Raw genomic sequence first — 18,837 nt, forward strand, 5'->3', positions numbered from 1 at the left:
AGCTGTATGGTCGTAATTCCTTGCATACCGCGGGACACAGTGGATAGATGCCATCTGCATTGGTGCCCTGGACCCCTAGGGACTCCTGTGGGTTCTGTGTCCATCTAAGCAAAGTCACCTTCAGGTTGTTCTAATTCCTTGCAGACCCTTGCCGCTCAGTTGGAGTTTGAGGACCAGCAGCACTGGTATCACGTGGGACTTGCTGGAAACGCAGCGTCTCAGGTCCCACCCAGACCTTCTGAATGGGAGGCTGCGTGGGTCACCGGACCACTATGATTCGTAGAGCAAATGATGAACACCATCACTGTCAACCTCACGTCAGCTTGGATCAAGGCGGAATCACACTGACCCAATGCCATGGGAGCTCTGTGACGCCCAGACCGATGTGGGTGCCATACTTCAGAGCCCCCAGGGCCCCCTGAGGGTTGAGGTGCTCTCCCTGTGACTCCTGTGTCTCCCGCCTTTCTCTTCTTCCCTCCTGAGGCCTCGCCTCTAACCAATTCCCTTCTCCAAAACCAAATGCCCGCTCCCCTGCCCTGCAGCTCTGGTCCCCTCTGCACAGAGTCCAAGCACAAAGGGCTTTTGTCATCCCCACTCTGAGCTCGGCTTTGGGGATCCTCCTGACCCTCCCTCCCCACCAGCCGACCTCAGGCCACCCCAGCTGGAGGCTGCTGTGGTAGTTTTCCACGCCTTCTGTTCTCTGCCTCATACACACGTCGCACAGATAGATCCAAAGTCTATATCTATATATACTTCTCACTCCCCCACCCCCGGACGGCGTGCGTCTCGTTTGCCAGGCTGTGGTCGTGCAGTCTGTCGCTCGTTAAGGCACTGTCTCAGATTTGCATGTTTAATATTTTATCCAGGAAGCGCTCCTGGCTGGGGCCCTGGGAGGTGGTGTGAAGCCGACAGAATGTCAGGCCCCGGAACGATGGCTCACGGGTGGTGGCGGTGGGACGAGTGTCTGGGGGACTGGAGAATGGTGATGCCAGTTCCTGGCTGCTTGTCTGGCTTCGGCGTGGGGGTGGGGGTGGGGAGAACATCTCGGAGATCAGCACCCCAGGCCTGTGCAGGGAGCCTCCCGTCCTCCAGGCACTCGGCCGGTGGAAGGGTGAACTCCGATGTGAACTTGCTATTTTAGTTTCAGCAGCTCCTCCAGGTCATTTCAGTGTCTGGGGATTTTCCAGTGGGAAGCAGCCCTTTGGTTCCATGGAGAAGTGTCAAGTTGCCCCTGAGCCAGGGCACACCATGGAGGCGGACAGAGTGGGTGGGAGGAGATGGGGGGGAGAGCATTGAGTGTGGCCAGTGCTGTGCGACCTTCGGGTGTCATTGAGCTCTCTGGGCTCCTGTGAGTGACAGGGGAGGACCGTCAGCATCTTCACTCCCACCCGGACATGTTGGAGACCTGAGTTAGTGGAAGGCAGTACAGGGTGTTGAGGGCGATCTTTTCTGTTCCCAGATATTTGTAAAGACCTGAGCGGGCAGGAGGGGGAGAGGCAGGGGAAGATGGGGCTGTACCCCAAGGGCAGATGGAAAAATCTGAAGATGGAAGGCGGGGGGAGGGGAGCACAGACAGACACGGGCCTTTCATTCTGACCCTTGGGAGGCATGAAATGCCTGATTGTGCCTGTGTCCAGAGGCTCAGTGGGGCCTGGAGGTTGGGAGGAGAAGGGAGAGCCTGCTCCATCCCCCAAGACCCTTGGGAACAAGATCCCCACACATTCTGCTGTAGTCTGGCAAGGCTCCTACAGAAAGGCCTTCTTAGAGAGGGCAGGATGGGGCCTGGCCCCAGACTCTGCTCACCATCCCCCTCCTCTGCCCGGGGCCCTGGAGGTTTATCAGTGCAGGGCTTAGCCCTGGTAGGGGGTAGGGGCCAGGAAGGGGTGTGTGGGGGAGGGTGTGTGTGATTAGCTCTCAGTCTGCCACTGGGATGCCCTCCTGCCCCAGAGCTGCCCGCCCCACAGCTGTTCCCGTTGCTCCTCCCCCAGGTACCAAGTTGGGAAGTTCTTCCTGGTGTCTTGCCTCAGTTCTTTCTGCTGCCACTTCAGTGCAAAGACTCTCTGTTCTGCCACCTTCGGGGATTAGGGCCCCTCATGTCCTGGGGTTTGCTGCTTCCGCCACCCAGGAAGAGGCATCGGGGTTTGATATGGAAGCTTGGAAGCCCGGTCTGCTTCTCTGGTCCATTGCTCTGCCCACACACATAGAGGGCTTGGCCTCTCTGTAAAGTGATACCCTCCTGTCTGTATCCCCACCATCCACCCGATGAGAAGGAGCTGGAGAGGAGGCTTCCAGGGCCTCCAAACAACCACAACGGACTCCACCAAGCCGCGCACCAAAGCACAGACAGAGTCCATGCTGGCGAGTGCTCTGCTCCTCATAATGCTCCCCATCTAGGTCAGTGGTTTGCAAAAGCCTTTACACTTGGGACTTTTTGTCCAAAGCGTATCATGCAGAAACAGAGAGAAACAAAGCCAGGAAAAGTCCAGCTGCTGTGATGGAACCACTGGTGGGGACCTGGTGAGGCCTGCCTGCTCTATACCTCCTGCCTCCTGGAAGCCTCTCCTGCCCCTCCCGCCATCCCCTAGGGGCTCCTGAGAGGCCCCCCGCAGGACTCCCAGTGCTTGGCAGGGCACAGCTAGAAAAACACTGATCTGCAAAATCTCATTTTTTAACTCTTGGAAGCTGCCAATCAAAAGGAATGGGGGCCGGCAGAGATAGGAGTGTGACAGTCCCACAGGTACAACTCGATGGCAAGGAAAGAAGAGGCAGAATGATGCTAAAAAGCAGACATGCAAACCTGAAGGGCTCAAGGCTGAGTTTGGGGGTGACCTTGAATGCTCCTCAAGAAACTCTGGGGGCTGGACTGAGTAACAGCACCTGCTCAGAGTGGGGGCCTGGGGTGTTAAGGGAGGGTCATGTTTGTTGGAAAGGAATGAGATGCGAAATTTAAGACTGCCCTCTACAATGGTTCAAGTACAAAAACATGGAACAAGCTGGGTCCTTGAAGGTGAACTCTAAGCTCACTGAATACGTTGACTCACCCAAGGAGCGCAAGACTTCAGCGTTTTGAGCAGTGGTTCTCAGCTGGTGGGATGGTCTTGGTCGCCCCCAACCCCACTCCAGGGGACATTTGGCAATGTCCGGAGACATTTTTGGTTGTCACAACTGGGAGGGAGCTGCTACTGGCATCTAATGGATAGAGAGTGACCAGGGATGCTGCTGAGCATCCTGGGAGGCACAGGAAAAACCCCTTCAACAAAGAAGCCCAACCCCAAATGTCCATATGCTAAGTTGAGAAGCCTTGGTCTAGACACTAGATGATCCCGAGGTCTTTGCTGTATCTGTTTATTTCCCCCACTAGAGTATGTTCCTGTAAGTTAGAAATAATGAGTCTTCTACTTGTCTACAGCATCTGCCTCTGCACCCAGTAGGCACTTTACAGGTGTCAGATGAATGTATGAACAAACAACTCACCTGGACAGGGTGGGCAGCACTCTCCTTCAGGTCCAGAGCCCAGTTTGCCTTGGAGGAGGTGCCTACTAATTCTCCAGTTTAGTTCATAGACCCTGCAAGGGATCCTGACCCTGGACAACTCTGGGAGAAAGCTGGGGAGGGCTCACCCAAAAGTGCTTGAGCTGTTGATTCAAAAAGAACAGATGCTCATTCGAAAATGTAATTTACATATATTTGCATATCACTTTGAATATCATTTGCATGCTGCTCCTTTAAAGTCAAAAGGCACAGATCTCCTGCCCTGTCCTGTCTTTCCCGTTTCTACAGAGGCCTCCTCACTTTCTTTGCACACTCTCTGGGGAACACCCACCTGTAGGGCTCACATTTGCTTAGGTTCCCCGGGGCCCAGCACAAAAAACTTAGGAAATTTGCAATGCGAGATGCCAAAAAAAAAAGCAGACCCCTTGCGTTCTGCCCAAACCTTATGGTCAAGGTTGTGGCCTTTGGTATCCTACGTGCTTGAGTTTCTATCTGGCCTCTGCCATTTCACAAACTGTGTGATCTTGAGCAAGTTATTTAACCTCTCTGCCCCTCAGTCCCTTCATCTGTGTAATGGGGGCAATAATATTCACCTCATAGACTTATGGTGACGATTCAACAGGAAAAGCCATCAGAGTGCCAGGCATTTGGTAGACACTCCAGAGCTGGCAACTGCTGTGCTTGCTGTTAACGTCTGGTTTCTTTGAAGTCGCTGTCACCAGGGAGGAGCCGCTCTTCTTTTTTTTTTTTTTTTTTTAATTTTTTTTATTTTTTATTCTTATGTTAATCCCCATACATTACCCGCTCTTCTGAACTTCTTGTTCTGCAGCCAGTCCCTTCTCTGATCTCTCTTTCCTTCTTGCAACTCTCTCTTTTCTTGGCTTTGAGTTGCCACTGTCTTCCGGATTTCCTCCCACCCTGCTGGCCTCTCCTTCGTCTGATTCCTTCTCCTCTGTCCTACCCCTAAAGTTTGGAGGGCCCCAGGGCTTGGTCCAGGACCCCTCATCTTTTCTCCTTGGGTGTCCCTGGCTTTACCCATGAGCCCCATGCCAGGGGCCCTCAATGATCTCTTCAGCCTGGAGACTAATAGTCAACATCTACCTGATACCTCTATTCCCGATGTCTAAAAGGCATTTCAAGAGCCACATCGTGATTCCTCGTCCTTTTCCTCTCCCAGGCTTCCCTACTTTCAGTCAATGGTACTGTCCTCTGCCCAGTTGCTCAAGCCCCAAACCCAGAATAAGCCTTTGATTTCTCTCTCTCTCACTCCCTGTGTTAGTTAGTTATGTATTGCTGTGTAAGAGATGACTTTCCAAAACATAGAGGCTTAAAATAATAAGCATTTATTATCTCACACAACATATGCTTTTTTTGGGTCAGGAATCCGGAAGTGACTTAGCGGGGCTTCCGAGTCTCGTGAGGCTGCAGTCAAGATGCCAGTGAGCCTGTAGACGTTTAGAAGGCTTGCCTGGGCTGGAGGATCTGCTTCCAGAGGGGCTCATTCACATGCCTGTTAAGTTAGTGCTGACGGTTGGCAGGAAACCTACGTTCCTTGTCATGTGGACGTTATAGCGCTCTTGAGTGTCCTTATAACATGGCAGCTGGTTTCCTCTGGAGTAAGTGATCTGAGAGAGAGAGAGAGAGAGAGCGAGCAAAGAGGAAGCCACGATGTCTTTTCAGATCTTGTGTCCAAAGTCATACACTGTTAATTCTGCTGTAGTCTGTTTGTTAGAATGAGTCACTAAGGCCAGCCTGCATTCGCCGGGGAGGAGAATGAAGTTCCATCTCGTGGAGGGAGGCATCGCAAAGAATTTGTGGATGTCTTTTAAAACCCACTGTCTAGGGGTGCCTGGGTGGCTCAGTCGTTAAGCGTCTGCCTTCGGCTCAGGTCATGATCCCAAGGTCCTGGGATCGAGCCCCACATTGGGCTCCCTGCTCTGCGGGAAGCCTGCCTCTCCCTCTCCCACTCCCCCTGCTTGTGTTCCCTCTCTGGCTGTCTCTCTGTGTGCCAAATAAATAAAATTAAAAAATAAATAAATAAAAATTAAAAAAAATAAAACCACTGTCTAAATATGTCTCGAATTATCTACTTCTCTTCATCTCCACAGCCCCCCATCCCAGGCCTACTCATGCTCATCGCTCACCTCTGCTGTGGCAATGGCCTCCTGACGGACAGACGTTCTTGCTTCCGGTCCATCTACAGTCCCTTCTCCGCGAAGCAGCCAAGAGAGCAGTGGGGCAACGTAAGTCAGATGTGGGGGCCTCTTGTGAACGGTGATGAATTGTACCCCCTTTCCCTTTTAAAGGCTCACTCAAATGGTAGTGAAGAAAGAGGGAAGACATAAATCCACAAGGACAGAGAAAATGATATCTCAGCAGATAGAGGATTTCAGCAAAGTCGTGGATGCTTTGAAGAGGGTTGAGGAAGAGTCACAGATGTAGCGACCAGGACAGAAGGAGACAGAAGATGAGAGGGGAAAGGGGCTCTGGAGGCCCCAGCCTGCACAGAGGGGCAGAGGTGGAAGAACTGTTGACCCCCTCCACCGCTGCCCTGCACAGAAAGGCAGAAACAAGGTTCCCACGTTTAGACAGAATACCAGAAGTTTGTTATCTGGAGAAATGGAAGGCTCTAGAGAAAAATTCCCTATACTAACATTTGGAGCGTTCCCGGTGAAATGGCTGGCTCTTTGCCCAATCACTAAAAAGCAAAATCACCAGTAAAAAAAAACCTCACTTGTGCCCATGGAACGTCCAGTTTGATTTTTAGTGCTCTTCCCTTAAATACACATTGCTGAACAAGGATCATCTGACAAATGAAGAAAACTCCTGTGTCAGTTCGGGTCCTCGGGGAAACACACCAAATAGAGTTAGAAGCGCACGGGATTTACCGAGATTTACTGAGATTTACCGGGCACAATGCTTGTGGAGAGCACAGAGAAGAGGGAGCAGAAGTCAACGGGGAAAGTTTTCAGACTGCGATGCAGGACTGGCATGCGAGAAAGAGAGGGAAGGAAGGAGGACTGGGAAGAGAGAGAGTTTCAGCCCGTGGTGCAGCAGAGCTCCAGAGCAAAGACAGCCCACTAGAGGAGCCCGCTGGGCAGAACCACCTCGGTACTTTTACCCCCATCATGCTCAGCAATTGGCTGGAGTTGCCTGAGGGCAGTGTGTTCTCAGTTCAAATGCTGCAGTTCATCCACAAGTTGTCCCAGCCAAAGTTTGTCAGTTGATGGCACTCCTCATGGCAAATGCTCTCTTGGAGTGAGAGCTTGGTGGTGCATTTCCATCCCTGCTCCGCTCCCACCATGAAAGAGGAAGACAAAATGAAAAAAAAAAAAAGGAAAAAGGAAAGTTAAGAAAAGAGAAAAACAAAACCAACCAACCAACCAACCAATTTAGGGGCGCCTGGCTGGCTCAGTGAGAAGTGCATGTGACTCTTGATCTTGGGGTTGTGAGTTCAAGCCCCATGTTGGGTGTAGAGATTATTTAAGTAAGTTTAAAAAAATTCTTTAAAAAAAACAAAAACCCAAACCAATTTTTTTTTTAAAGATTTTATTTATTTTTCAACAGAGAGAGAGAGACAGCGAGAGAGGGAACACAAGCAGGGGGAGTGGGAGGGGGAGAAGCAGGCTTTCCGCTGAGCAGGGAGCCCGATGTGGGACTCGATCCCAGTACCCTGGGATCATGACCTGAGCCGAAGGCAGATGCTTAACGACTGAGCCACCCAGGCGCCCAACCCAAACCAATTTAAACACACCCTTCCCGATAATTAATATCTTGTAGTAGTTATTTAAAAAAAAGAATATAATGCAGTGAAAAAAGGAGCCATAGAGAATACAAAAAGGTTCTTGGAAATTAAATATACAGTAGAGGGTTGGAAAGGTAAAACAAAAATAGTCATTCAGGGAGTAGCACAAAAAGAGAAAGAGATGAAATTTGTTGAGCACCTATTATATGTTGTTCTAGTGTTTGATGAAAAGCTGCAGACAAAATTCACAAAGCCTTTGCTCCTAAGGGTCTCCCAAGAAGAGAAATATGTGGGTAGACCAATCCGGTAGGCACAACCTTTGACTAAAAGGAGTTCCAGAAAGAGAAGACAGCAACGAAGAGGACAGAAAATTGACAAAAAATTAATACAAGAAACTTTTACAGGATTGAGGAGGATGCATCTCCAAAATAAATGATCTGAACTTCTACTTTGGCCCAAGATGGAGTAACAGGGAATGGGTTTACCCTCCCACCTGAAACAACTGAAAAACCAGACAAAACAGGAGACAGTGGGGTTCGGACTTTGGAAATCAGGCAGCAGAGGACGGTGATCCCTGAGAGAAGAGAAGCATAGCTGGAAGTTCTACAGTTGTCCCCACCTACTGCCTGGAATGAGCTTCCAGGCCACAGCAAAAGGAGCGATAACTGGGGCAGAGCCTGGTGGTCTACTGGAGTTTTAGGAAATTTTTTTTTTAAAGATTTTATTTATTTATTCATGACAGACAGACAGAGAGAGAGAGAGAGAGAGAGGCAGAGGGAGAAGCAGGCTCCCGAGGAGCAGGGAGCCCGATGCGGGACTCGATCCCAGGACCCTGAGATCATGACCTGAGCCGAAGGCAGACGCTTAACCATCTGAGCCACCCAGGTGCCCGGAGTTTTAGGAAATTTATACAGTTGTGGCAACCAAGATGGTAGACTTAAACCCAACCATATCAATAATCATGATCAATATACATTGTCTAGACAACCCAATTAAAAGGCAGATAAAAAAGGGTGACCCAACTATATGCTGTCTACAGGAAACCCACTTTATTTTTTATTTATATTTTTTAATTTAAATTCAATTAGCCAACATATAGCACATACTTAGTTTCAGATGTAGTGTTCAATAATTTATCAGTTGCATATAACACCCAGTGCTCATCGAATCACGTGCCCTCCTTAATGCCCGTCATCCAGTTACCCCATCCCCCCACCCACCTGGAAACCCACTTTAAAAACGAAGACACAAGTAGGTGAAAAGTAAAAAATACACCATGCTAACACTAATCAAAATGGTGCTGGAGTGGCTATATTAATATAGGGTATGCCATACAGACACTAATTGAAAAGTCTATATTAAGGGGCGCCTGGGTAGTTCAGCGGGTTAATTGTCTGCCTTCGGCTCAGTTCATGATCTCAGGGTCCTGGGATTGAATCCCCTGCAGCATCCGGGCTCCCTGCTCAGCGGGGAGCCTGCTCCTCCCCTCCCTCTGCCCCTCCCTCTCACTTGTGCTCTCTCTCAAATAAATAAAATCTTTAAAAAACAATAAGAAAAATTTATAATAATATCGGACAAAATCTGTGATAGAGCAAAGATTGTAACCAAACGATGAAGAAGGCCATTTCCTAGTAAGAAGGTCATTTCCACAAGAGGACACAATTCTAAAAGGTCTATTCATCTAGCAACAAAGCTTCAAAATAGGAGCACCTGGGTGGCTCAGTCGTTAAGCGTCTGCCTTCGGCTCAGGTCATGATCTCGGGGTCCTGGGATCAAGCCCCACATCGGGCTCCTTGCTCAGCGGGAAGCCTGCTTCTCCCTCTCCCATTCCCCCTGCTTGTGTTCCTGCTTTCACTGTGTCTCTCTCTGTCAAATAAATAAATAAAACCTTAAAAAAAAAAAAGCTTCAAAATACATAAACCTGATAGAACTCTAAGGAGAAATAGACATTTTCTCAAGTACAGTCAGAAATTTTAATGCCCTCCCCCTTGGGCACCTGGGTGGCTCAGTTGGTTGAGCGACTGCCTTCGGCTCAGGTCATGATCCTGGAGTCCCGGGATGGAGTCCCCCATCGGGCTCCCTGCTCAGCAGAGAGTCTGCTTCTCCCCCTGACCCTCCCCCCTCTCATGCTCTCTCTCTCTCTCATTCTCTCTCTCAAATAAATAAATAAAATCTTTAAAAAAAAAAAAAAGAAATTTTAATGCCCCTCCTCAATAACTGATAAAACAAATAGAAAATCAGTAAGAATATAGAAGATTTCACCAATACTGTTAACTAATTTAGAATTCATATTTGTATTATATATATTTTTCCACGTATGCTGGTATATTGTGTGTGAATAACAGTGATTATATCTTCCTTTTTAATTCTTGTAGAATTTTCTAGCACAGCGTTGCAGAGGGCAATAGAGACATCCTTGTCTTGTTTCCTATCTCAGAGGAATGCTTCTGATATTTTGGCATTTATCAGATTAAGGAAATTTTCTTCTCACTTCGCTAAGAGTTTTCTTTTTTAAAAAAATCATGTTGAATTTTTTCAAATTCTTCTGCCTCTATTGAGATAATCATATGGGTTTTGCATGTTATTTTGGTAAGGAGATGAACAACATTGGTTTCTAATATTAAATCAAACTTGCATTCCTAGAATAAACCCAACTGGTAGCTATGTATTATTCTTTTTATATATTACTGTATTAGGTTTGTTAATATTCTGTTTAGATTTTTTCCCATTTCTGCTCGTGAGAAAGGCTGACCTATAATTTTCTTTTCTTTGTAATATCTTTATGACATTTCAAAGTCAAGGTTACAGTGGCCTCATAAGTGAATTGGGAAGTTCTTCTTTTCTTTCTAATCATGGAAGAGTTTGTTGTAAGTTTTATATCTCTTCCTTAAACATTTAGAAGAATTCGCTGGCGAAGCCATCTGGGCCTGGAGTTTAATTTGTGACTAGGCTTTCAATTACTGATTAAATTTTCTTAATGGCTATGGGACTAGTCAGATTTTTTATTTATTCTTGTTTCAGTTTTTATAAGCTGTGCTTTTTAAAGAATATTCCCACTTCTAAATTTACAAATTTGGTAGCATATAGTAATTAATAACATTTTACTATTACCTTTTTTTAAAAAAAGATTTTATTTATTTATTTGAGAGAGAGACAGAGAGAGCACGAGCAGGGGGAAGGGGCAGAGGGAGAGGGAGAAGCAGGCTCCTCGCTGAGCAGGGAGCCCCACGTGGGGCTCCATCCCAGGACCCCGAGACCATGACCTGGGCCAAAGACAGACACTTAACCAACTGAGCCACCTAGGCGCCCCCTTACTACTACCTTTTAAAAACTTTTATTTAAAAAAATTTTTAAAAAAAAGATTTTATTTAGGGGCATCTGGGTGGCTCAGTTGGTTAAGGGACTGCCTTAAGCTCGGGTCGTGATCCCAGGGTCCTAGGGTCGAGTTCCCATTGGGTTCCCTGCTCTTCTGGGAGCCTGCTTCTACCTCTCCCACTCCCCCTGCTTGTGCTCTCTCTCTGTCAAATAAATAAATAAAATCTTTAAATATTTATTTGACAGAGAGAGAGCGAGCAAGCACAAGCGTGGGGGAGCGGCAGGTAGAGGGAGAAGCAGGCTCCCTGCTGAGCAAGGAGCCCGATGGGGACTCCATCTCAAGACCCTGGGATCATGACCCGATCCGAAGGCAGACACTTAACCGACTGAGCCACCCAGGTGTCCCTAAAAACTTTTTTTTTCTCTTTTTTTTTTAAGATTTATTTATTTGACAGAGAGAGAGAGAGCACAAGTAGGCAGAGTGGCAGGCAGAGGGAGAGGGAGAAGCAGGCTCTCTGCTGAGCAGGGAGCCGGATGTGGGGCTCGATCCCAAGACCCCAGGATCATGACCTGAGCCGAAGGCATCCGCTTAACCGACTGAGCCACCCAGGAGCCCCTCCCTAAAAACTTTTAGATGGAGGTATAACATGCACACAGTAAAGTGGACACATCTTACAGTAATTGAATCAGTAATTGATGTTTTTTTCCACAGGTATGTGGTGTAACCAATCCCATATCCAGATACTGACCATTTCAAATCCCAGAAGAAGCATCCTCCAGAGGCTCCTCTTCACGTGTAGCCATGTTTCTGATTTTTATTACCATAGATTTGTCTCTTTTTGGGGAGCCTACTATTGAACTTCATATGAATGGAATTATATGTCCATATTCTTTTTTTTTTTTTTTAGTAATCTCTATACCCAACGTGGGGCTCAAACCCACAACCCTGAGATCAAGAGTCGCTCACTCTTCCGACTGAGCCAGGCAGGTGCCCCTAGTCCATATTCTTTTGTGTCTGTTTCTTTCACTCAACATTACGTCTGTGAGATGCACCCACACTGTTGTAGTAACAGTATTTCATTCATTTTCTTTTTTTTTTTAAAGATTTATTTGTTTGTTTGTTTTTTAACAGCGAGAGAGGGAACACAAGCAGGGAGAATGGGAGAGGGAGACGCAGGCTTCCTGCCAAGCAGGGAGCCCGATGTGGGGCTCGATCCCAGTACCCTGGGATCATGACCTGAGCCGAAGGCAGACGCTTAACAACTGAGCCACCCAGGCACCCTATTTCATTCATTTTCATGCATAGAATGCCACCATATGACTCTAACACAATTTAGCTGTTCCACTGTTGATGGATATCTGGTTTGTTCCCATTTTGGGCTGTTCTGTTTTGTTTTGTTTTGTTTTGTTTTTTGCTGAAAATAAGCATTCATATTTCTTGTCTATGTACCTAGGAGTTGAGTGGCTAGATCATAAGATAGGCTGTCTTTCCTGCATAGAAGCTGTCGAAGAGTTTTCCAGAGTGATTACACCAATTTACACCCCATCATAAATTTTCAGTTTTTAAAATGTTATCCATACTTAGAGATGTGCCCTGGTATCTCACTGTGGTTATAATTTGCATTTTCCTGATGCCTAGCAATTCGAGCACTTTTTCATATGTGTATTCATTTGTATTCACCCATTTGTAATTGCTGGATATTTGGATATCCTTTTTTGGGAAGTGGTTTCCAATGTTTGGTGTATTTTTAAAAACTTGGATTGTGTGATTTTTTTATTAATTAGTAGGCATATTTTTATTATTCTTTGTTTTGCTTTTTAAACTTTCTTTTTTTTATTAAGTTTTTAATTTTTTTTAAATTTTATTTATTTATTTGACAGAGAGAGACACAGTGAGAGAGGGAACATAAGCAGGGGGAGTGGAAGAGGGAGAAGCAGGCTTCCTGCCGAGCAGGGAACCTGATGCGGGGCTCGATCCCATGACCCTGGGATCATGACCTGAGCTAAAGGCAGATGCTTAACGACTGAGCCACCCAGGCACCCCAAGTTTTTAAATTTTAATTCCAGTTAACACACAGTGTTATATTAGTTTCAGGTGTACGATATTGTGATTCAACACTTTCATACATCACCTGGTGCACATCGTGACAAGTGCACTCCTTACTCTCCATTACCCATTTAACCCAAGCCCCCGACCACCTCCCCTCTGGTAACCATCAGTTTGTTCTCTATAGTTAAGAGTCTGTTTCTTGGTTTGCCTCTTTTTTTTTCCCCCCATGTTCATTTGTTTCTTAAATTCCACATATGGGGGCGCCTGGGTGGCTCAGTCGTTAAGCGTCTGCCTTCAGCTCAGGTCATGATCCCAGGGTCCTGGGATGGAGCCCCGCATCAGGCTCCCTGCTCAGAGGGAAGTCTGCTTCTCCCTCTCACACTCCCCCTGCCTGTGTTCCCTCTCTCTGTCTCTCTGTCAAAATAAATAAATAAAATCTTTAAAAAAAAAATTCCACATGAGTGACATCATATGGTATTGGTCTTTCTCTGACTTATTTCACTTAGCATAATACTTTTCTTGCTCCATCCACGTCATTGCAAATAGCAAGATTTCATTCTTTTTTATGGCCTAATAATATTCCATTGTGTGTGTGTTTCACATCTTCTTTATCAACTTTCTTTATAGTGTCTTTTGATGAACAGAGTTTTCTAATTTTAATAAGTCAAATACATTAATCCTTTATGTTTAGCAGTAATTATGTCCTGATTAAGACATCTTTGTCTACTCCAAGGCCATGAAAATATCCATGATTTTTTTTCTATAAGCTTTATTGCTTTTATTTTTCCCACTTAAGTCTATGATCCATCTCAAATGAATTTTGGGAGTATGTTTGAGACAGGGAACCAAGATTCCCTTTTTTCTATGTGGCTATCCAATTACTCTAGCACCATTTATTGAAAAGCACCATCATTTCTCCACTGATTTGTAGTTCGATCTTTGCTGTAAATTACGTGATGATATATGTATAAGTCTGTTTCTTTTTTTTTTTTTAAGATTTTATTTATTTATGTGACAGAGGGAGAGAGAGACAGCAAGAGAGGGAACACAAGCAAGGGGAGTGGAAGAAACAGGCTTCCCACTGAGCAGGGAGCCCGATGCGGGCCTCAATCCTAGGACCCTGGGATCATGACCCGAGCCGAACAACTGAGCCACCCAGGCGCCCCTAAGTGTGTTTCTGCTTAATTACTAAACTGTTTTCCAAAGTGGTTGTACTATTTTACCTGTAAGAATGTTCTTGTTGCCCACATGTTGCCAGTGTGTAATATTTTCTTTTTCTTTCTTTTTTTTTTTTTTATTTGAGAGAGAATGAGATAGAGAGAGAGAGCATGAGAGGGGGGAGGGTCAGAGGGAGAAGCAGACTCCCTGCTGAGCAAGGAGCCCGATGCGGGACTCGATCCTGGGACTCCAGGATCATGACCTGAGCCGAAGGCAGTCGCTTAACCAACTGAGCCACCCAGGCGCCCCAGTGTGTAATATTTTCAAACTTCGATTGTAGTCATTCTGTTGTGGTTTTAATTTGAATTTCACTGGTGACTGATGATGTTGAACATCTTTTCATTTGCTTATTTCCTTTTTTTTTGGTAAAGATTTTATTTTATTTTTTAAGTAATCTCTACACCCAACGTGGGGCTCGAACTCACAGCCCTGAGATCAAGAGTCGCATGCTCTACTGACTAAGCCAGCCAGGTGCCCCTCATTTACTTATTTCTATTCCATTCCATTTGCTTATTTCCATTCCAATATCTTTTGTCTCTTCAAGTCTTCTGCCTATTAAAAAATTGGATTGCTTGTCTTTCTATTATTGGATTATAGAAGTTATTCACTTATTCTGTGTATGGGTTCTGTATCAGGTGTAGTTTACTTTTTCATCTTGTAAGGGTATTATTTGATGTGCAGAAATTTGTAATATTAATTAAGTCCACTTTATCACTTTTTTCTTGTATGGCTAGTACTTTTTTGTCCTAATATATTTGTGCCTACCCCAAGGCTGCAAGGATATTTGTGCCTAATATAGGGGGAAAGCACTCGATATTGCAATATTAAATATAATGTCAACTATAAGTTTTTGATTTTTAAGGGAGAGAGAGAGATGGGGGAAGGCGCAGAGGGAGAGTGAGAGAGAGAATCTTAAGCAGGCTCCATGCCCAGTATGGAGCCCAGTGTGGGACTGGATCTCATGACCCTGAAATCATGACCTGAGCTGAAATCAAGAGTCAGAGGCTTAACTGAGCTATCCAGGCATCCCAACTGTAAATTTTTTTTTGAGAGATCCTTTGTCAAATTCCCTTTTATTCTAGTTTTCTCAAGAATGGGTATTCAATTTTATCAAAAGCTTTTTCTATTTCTATTAAAATGTCAGATAGTTTGTCTACTTAATTTTGTTAATGTGGGTAGTTACATTGGTTGATTTTGGAACATTAAATCAACCTTCATTGCTGGACAAAACTGCATCTGGTCTTTACTATGAATTGCCTTTTAAAAAATTACTAAATTTGATTTGGCATTTTTGTGTTGGATTTTGCATCTATGTTTATGAGAGATATTGGCTGTAATTCTCCTTTCTTGTACTATCCTTGCCAGGTTTTGGTATCAAGGTTAGTCAAGTCTCATAAAATGAGTTGGAAAATGTTCTTTTTTTCCCCTCTATTTGTTGAATTTGTGTAAAATGGTATTATTTCTTCTTTAAATGTTTGGAAGAATTCCCCAGTGAAGTCATCTGGGTCTGGAGTTTTCTTTGTGGAAGATTTTAAATTAAAGATTCAATTTCTTTTAACAGATACATAGGCCTATTGTGATCTCAAAAATCAGAATATTTTTATGACATTTTTGGGTGTTCCAGTGACATTTTTCATAAGTTGTGCTTTTAAAGGAATTTCTCACATTATCTAAATCTTCAAATGTTGACATTAAGTTGTTTGTAATACCCTCTTATCTTTTTAACATCTATAGGATCTGTAGTAATGCTTCCATTTGTATTCCTAATAGTAGTTATATGTTTTCTCTCTCTCTCATCTTTCTTGCTACATTTTTTTAAATCAATTTTAGTGGTCTTTCCAAAGAACCAATTTTTGGCTTTGTAGATTTTATTGAACATTTGTTTTCCATTTCTTTGGTCCTCATCTTCTCAGTTGTGTGCTTTTCTCTAGTGATACTCAGAAGCCAGGACGCAGGCACACTGAAAGCAGAATTGGATTAATTAATTTTTTAAAAGATATTATTTATTTATTTGAGAGGTAGAGAGAAAGAGCATGAGCAGGGGGAGGAGCAGAGGGAGAGGGAGAAGTAGACTCCCTGCTGAGCAGGGAGCCCAATGCGGGCTGGATCCCAGGACCCTGAGATCAGGACCTGAGCTGAAGGCAGATGCTTAACTGACTGAGCCACCCAGGCACCCCTGGATTAATTAATTTTTAAGATAATTAAAAAAAATAATGATGCCTTGGGTGCCTGGGTGGCTCAGTCGGTTAAGCGTCTGTCTGTCTTTGGCTCAAGTCATGATCCCAAGGTCCTGGGATCGAGCCCCTCATTGGGGGGGGGTCCCTGCTCAGCGGAGAGTCTACTTCTCCTTCTCCCTCTGCTCCTCCCCCTGCTCATGCTCTTTCTCTCTACATCTCAAATAAATAAAGAAAATCTTAAAAAAATAATGATGCCTCTCCCTACCAGAAAAGCGAGGGTTTTATTTGTTTTATTTAGTGCTATGCCCCCAGCCTAGAACAGTCAGAATAGGTACTTAATAAATATTTGTTGATTGAATGATTCAATGCTCTTTGGAAAAATTCAAATCATAAAGCTCATGTGTAGGGTTAAAATTGCATTTCCTTGGCCTCCATTGCCACTCCCTTAGGGATTAAGACTGCTAATAGTGTGTGTGTGTGTGTGTGTGTGTGTGTGTGTCCTTCCAGACCTTTTTATATGCATAGATACATATTTTAAAATTAAAAACAGAATAGGAGCACCTGGCAGTTTCAGTCAGTAGAGCATATGACTCTGGATCTCAGGGTCATGAGTTCAAGCCCCATATTGGGTGTGGAGCCTACTTAAAATTAAAAAAAAAATTAAAAACAGAATAACATTTATATATAGTTTTCTGAAAATTTTTTCACCTGAACAACAGTTGAGTAAATATTTTTAAGGATAGATTAAATTTTAGAATTGCTCTGGTTTGCAAGGGACAGAAATAAAACTCAAATTGGCTTTGTTGAAAAAAGAAGGCTGGACGGCTTTATTGGCTCACATACTAAATTCCTAGGGGCAGCTCACCTTAGGCACAGCTAGGTCCAGGTGCCCAGACTTTGTCTTCATAAATCTTTCAGCAGTACATGGCTTTGATTTCCTTTGTTTTGGTTTTATTCTCAGATAGTCAAGATGGTCATAGCAGGGGAGCCTGGGTGGCTCAGTTGTTAAGTGTCTGCCTTCAGCTCAGGTCATAGTCCCAGGGTCCTGGTCCCAGGGTCCAGGGATCGAGCCCCACATCAGGCTCCCTGCTCTGTGGGAAGCCTGCTTCTCCCTCTCCCACTCCCCCTGCTTGTGTTCCCTCTCTGGCTGTGTCTCTCTCTGTCAAAGAAATAAATAAAATCTTAAAAAAAAAAAAAAAGATGGCCATAGAAATTCCAGACACACTCCATTGCTCTTCTTTTCTGAGAGATTAGAAAAGTCACAGTGTGGTCTCTAATTTGACCCTCATTTAGATCACACACCCTGCCCTAAACCAATCAATTTGCTTGAGGGAGGATGGAATACACTGACTGGTCAAGCCTAGGTCATATGCCTCATCCAGGAACTGGGAGGCGGGCCAGCCCCATCAAACCACATGCCATAGAGTAGGCGAGGAGTGGTTCTCCAGGGGATATGGGCTGGGGGAGGATGGTTGCTAGAAGAAAGGATAATGGATAATGGATAATGGGGATAGTAATTAACCTCATCCATGTCTTAAATGTTGCAAATATTCCCCATCTAGCATTCAGTTTTTAACTTTGTGGTGCTTCTTACTATAACCAAATCTGTTGCTGTTTTTCTTTGTGGTTTATGACTTCCATGTCTTATAAAAAGTCCTTCCCATCCCTAAATTATAAAGAGCATCCTTGTCTATTTCTTTCAAGTGTTTTCTTTTCTTTTCTTTCTTTAAATAAACTCTACACAAAATATGTGGCTTGAATTCACAACCCTGAGATCAAGAGTCTCATGCTCCACCAACTTAGCCAGCCAGGTGCCCCTTTCTTTCATGTATTTTATAGTTTAACTCTTTATACTTAGATATTTAATCCATCTGGAATTCATTTTTATATATGGATTTAACTTAAGTATTTCTTTTCCATAGATAGCCACTTGTTCCAGCACTGTGTCCCTTCCTTGCTGTTTTTATCATGTGCTAAATTCCTCTGTGGTGGGAGGTGGAGACCGATACCTTAGAAAGTAAAACTGAATGAGAGCGTGAGGGGGAGAAAGGGATCCAGGGTGACCACTCTTTCTATTTGAGTGATTTGGCAGAACTGTGAAGTAGGAAGAGGAGCAGGAATAGAGATGGGGAGCTTGGAGAGGGAGGAAATGTGGTTAGGTCAATCTAGGGCATGTTGACTTTGAGGTGCTCATGGACATCAAGGACATATTTAATAGAGATATGTGATAAAGGTTTACAATTACAATATTCACTATATGAAAAAGGGTTTTGATACTGCTTCTGGACTATTTGTTCTATTGATCTGTTAGCTTATTGATTTACTTGATCATTTTACAAATGTTTGTGAAGTACCTACTATGTGTGAAGACAAATCCTATTCTTATGATAATACCTACTATTTTATGGTACATTTGGATTAGTGGTAATGCAAGCAATTCCCACTCAGCCCCTTTTCCTTATTTATCTTTTTTTTTTTTCTCTTGGTACTCATTTACCCTTCCAGATGAATTTTAGAATTATCTTTTCTAGTTTCAGTTAAAGAATTCTATTGGAATTTCAAACTCAAGTTGCATTGGATTTATAGAGTAATTTTGAGAAAACTGACAGACTTACCAAAGTATTCTTCCATTGTGAGAAAATGACATATATCTCTCCATTTACTCGTCTTCTAGTTTGTCCCTGGTAAAATTTATTCCCATATATTTCATAGTTGTAATTGCTGTTATGAATAAAATCATTTTTTAAACATTTTAAAATTGGTTTTTGTTGGTAAAAAAGAAAACTATTGATTTTTCTATATTTTTCTTTTAACTGGCCATTTTACTGAACTTGCTGATA

At 44.2% G+C, this 18,837-nt stretch overlaps 2 long non-coding RNA genes across 3 annotated transcripts; one reads left to right on the forward strand and one right to left on the reverse strand.

Moving 5' to 3' along the window:
* Positions 1–419: 419 nt before the first annotated feature.
* On the reverse strand, positions 420–4,231 carry LOC145717230 (uncharacterized). Of its 2 annotated transcripts, none has more exons than XR_014140298.1 (3): positions 4,086–4,231; positions 3,475–3,635; positions 420–1,346 (listed from the first exon to the last, which is right to left on the reverse strand). It is a non-coding gene; the product is annotated as an uncharacterized LOC145717230 (long non-coding RNA). The 2 variants fall into 2 exon arrangements; XR_014140299.1 differs by having other exon boundaries at positions 420–1,405.
* A 1,404-nt stretch (positions 4,232–5,635) lies between these two features.
* On the forward strand, positions 5,636–11,499 carry LOC115944299 (uncharacterized). The gene is made up of 3 exons (XR_004078868.2): positions 5,636–5,735; positions 11,265–11,346; positions 11,461–11,499. It is a non-coding gene; the product is annotated as an uncharacterized LOC115944299 (long non-coding RNA).
* Positions 11,500–18,837: the final 7,338 nt, after the last annotated feature.

The sequence above is a fragment of the Leptonychotes weddellii genome, chromosome 15 (assembly GCF_054177405.1).
Source record: "Leptonychotes weddellii isolate Sample4059 chromosome 15, ASM5417740v2, whole genome shotgun sequence".
NCBI lineage: Eukaryota > Metazoa > Chordata > Mammalia > Carnivora > Phocidae > Leptonychotes > Leptonychotes weddellii.